At 41.8% G+C, this 3,155-nt stretch overlaps 1 pseudogene; it reads left to right on the top strand.

Annotated features, from left to right (window-relative positions):
* Positions 1-1,640: 1,640 nt before the first annotated feature.
* Positions 1,641-1,797, top strand: LOC129399035 (small nucleolar RNA SNORA53; annotated as a pseudogene).
* The last annotated feature ends 1,358 nt before the right edge of the window (positions 1,798-3,155 follow it).

The following is a 3,155-nucleotide window of genomic DNA, read 5'->3' as shown; positions in this document are numbered from 1 at the left end:
TGCTCCATGCAGAGCTACCAGAAAAACTCTAAACATACCATCTTTTTTTATACCTACATGTTCCTACTAACCAAAATGATACCCTCTCCCCTCTCTGTTTAATCATAATTCATCTCTCTAAATTTGCCTAAAGTATCCATCTTCCACAAGGCATCTTGTGCTTCACACCAATTTATAATCAGTGGTTGGCCTTTGATTCCAGGGTCCCCACACATATCCTTTTGACCTGTTATTCAATGCATACAGAAACTGGATCTTTTACCCCAATGTCTCTCGCCCCCCTACTTTCTGGGACCCAGCTCTCACAATGTTGATGTTCAATACATATTTGATGAACAAACGTACAAGTACAAGTTTATACAAGCTTATATAAACAAACAACATACAAGCTAAACATACATATTCATGCTATGCATTTCATATCCTAAATTGGAATGACACAGCATTGAGTCCAGAATAGGTAAAATTACAGGAATTTAAGTACTCCTGTGTGTCACAGTCTCTTATTTCTTGAATGATACTTGGAAATGTTAGCAATGTAACTGAAATAAAGACCACCTAAGTAGGAATTAAAGAAATACAAGAAATCACTGTATCACTGTACCACTGTCATCCCGTTGATCATCGATTTGCTCTAGCGGGCCCAGTAACATCTCCATTCATCCTAGCCCTGAGATTTTAGCAGACTCTCTTTACTTGTCTTTCCCAATGATGCCACATTAGAGGCATTTCAGGGCCAGGGGAATGAGATCCATCTTTGCTACTGTATTTGGCATATGAATACGCCACAGGGAGCTTGCCTGGCTCTCTCCTGTGCAGGCAGCAAACTCTTGGAAGCTTGCCAGCTTCTCTAAGAGGGAGAACTAGGCTATCATATATTCTTCCGGAATCTTGGTTTTATAGTCTCTGGATGTTGGCCATTGATGGGATTAAATGGTGCCAGAGGCAGTTTCTGGGTGTGACTGTCTAGCTACTGGAAAACGGGGAATCTGGGTGGAAGAGGCTCAGTCCCGATCTGAGCTGCCTTGAAGATCTCAGCCCCGGGTCCCGCACACTTGGGTTCCTCTGCCAGTCCTTCATGCGTGAGGCTCGTCCAAATGTGTGAAGAGACAAGAAATAGCTGGAGAAAATAGGAATTAAGATGCAGCCAATAAGAGCCTTAGACCAAGTCAGCAGATTTGTATTCCGTCCTCAGCTCTCCCAGCTGAAGGGCCCAGGAAAAATCCCTCTTGTCTTGTGTTATTTATTGCACAGAAGATAGGAATAGAACACAGCTCTGCTGTGTGCTCAGCTAAGCCACACTTGTCTTATGGTGATGGGATCCTAGACAAGCCTAACACAGCAAGTGCTGGTCACGCACACATGTGCACACTTTCCATGAGTCACTGTTGAAGCCTTTCACTGACAGCCAGGCCCTATTTCAGGAGCTGCAGAAACCCTGTGAGCTAGGAAACATCATGGGGCCCAGGTAAACTCTGCTTCATCACACAGCTTACAAGCACAGAGCCAGAATGAGAGCCCAGGTAGTGGGGAAGGGTTATGTTTCCTGGTTTTAAACTACATTTTAAAGCTATAGTAACCAAAACAATGCAGTAAGAGAACAAAAGTAGAGTCTCAAGTGTGACCAACTGGACACAATTGAGAGCACAGGAAGAAGCCCCTTTGTATAGTCAAAGGTGCTTGCGTCATTGGCATGTGAGATCAATATACTGCATGTTAGTCTTTGGTTCTGAAAGAAATGACATGCAGTTATGCTGCCACTCTTGACTATCGGGACGTGACTGGTGTATGAACACTGTGACAATGAAAATTTCTGCTTGGCAATGTCTGTAGCTGAGTTAAGCTAGTTTCCTACATTCTACAGAGGGATTATATAATAGAAAAGAGAAACAGAGTTTAGACCCTCAAGGAATAAATTGCTAACTTGCCAAAAAAAAATGCCCTTATATGAACAGTCATTTTACAAAATTAAAAAAAAAAAAAGGAGTCAAGAGCATTAAGCAGAGGGAGAAAAGCTCCTCGAGCAAATAACACCAGGCACACTGTCAGTCAGATGCAAAATGGGCCTCTGAACTTCTTCACACCATAACAAAGTCCATTCAAAATTGGATTAGAATCCTCAAGATTCGACCTGAATTCACAAATTATGTCTAGGAAAACAAAGAACTCTCCATGCTATTGAATTCAACAGTGTCTTCAATGTCTTCAATGACTCAACTTCATTGCAAGGAAAGTAAAAGCAAAAATAAATAAATCAACTATATCAGATTTTAAAGGTTTTGCATGAGAAAGAAACTATGGTTAAAATAAAAAGACATGCTACTGGGCTGGATTACACCTGGCCAACCCGGGTTCAACTCCCTGTATCCCATGTGGTCCTTTGAGCATCGCCAGGAGTAATTCCTGAGTGCATGAGCCCGGAGTAACCCCTGTGCATCATCACCGGGTGTTACCGAAAAAGAAAAAAAAAAGACATGCTACTGAAGATAAGAAAATATTCGTACACCATGCATCTGAAAAATGACTAAATCCAAAATATATAAAACACAAAGTTCAGTCACAAAGTTAACAATTCCATTTGGAAAAAGAAAAGGAAAAATGGGAACAAGTACTGAATAGACAATTCTTCAAAGAAATCATACAAATGGCCCACAGGCATATGAAAAAGTGTTCATCATCACTAATTATTAGGAAAATGCAAATAAAAATGACAATGAGATATAATCTTACTCTAATGAGAATTGTCTGCATCAAAGAAGCTGGAATGACCGATGCTGGCAAAGATGTGGTGGGAACAAAAAAAAAAAGGGACCCCTGATTTCTCTGTTGGTGGTGATGTGAACTGCATCCACCTCTATGGAAAGCAGAGTGGTGACTTCTTCAAAAATTAAATACAGAATTACCAGAGACCCAGTGATTCCACTCCCCTGCACCTATCCCAAGAATACAAAATACTAACTCAGAAAGATGCAGGCTCATGTATTTCATTGCAGCACTGTTTGCAGTAACCAAGATCTGGAAACATCTCAAGCCCCAAGGACAGATAAAACAAGTGTGGCCTATGGGGCTGGAGCGATAGCAAAGCAGGGAGGGCGTTTGCCTTGCACTCGGCCGACCCGGGTTCGATTCCCAGCACCCCATATGATCCCCTGAGC

Source organism: Sorex araneus, chromosome 9 (genome assembly GCF_027595985.1).
Source record: "Sorex araneus isolate mSorAra2 chromosome 9, mSorAra2.pri, whole genome shotgun sequence".
Taxonomy (NCBI): Eukaryota; Metazoa; Chordata; class Mammalia; order Eulipotyphla; family Soricidae; genus Sorex; species Sorex araneus.
The sequence above is the reverse complement of the archived record's forward strand: the minus strand, read 5'-3'. Positions and strand labels throughout refer to the sequence as shown.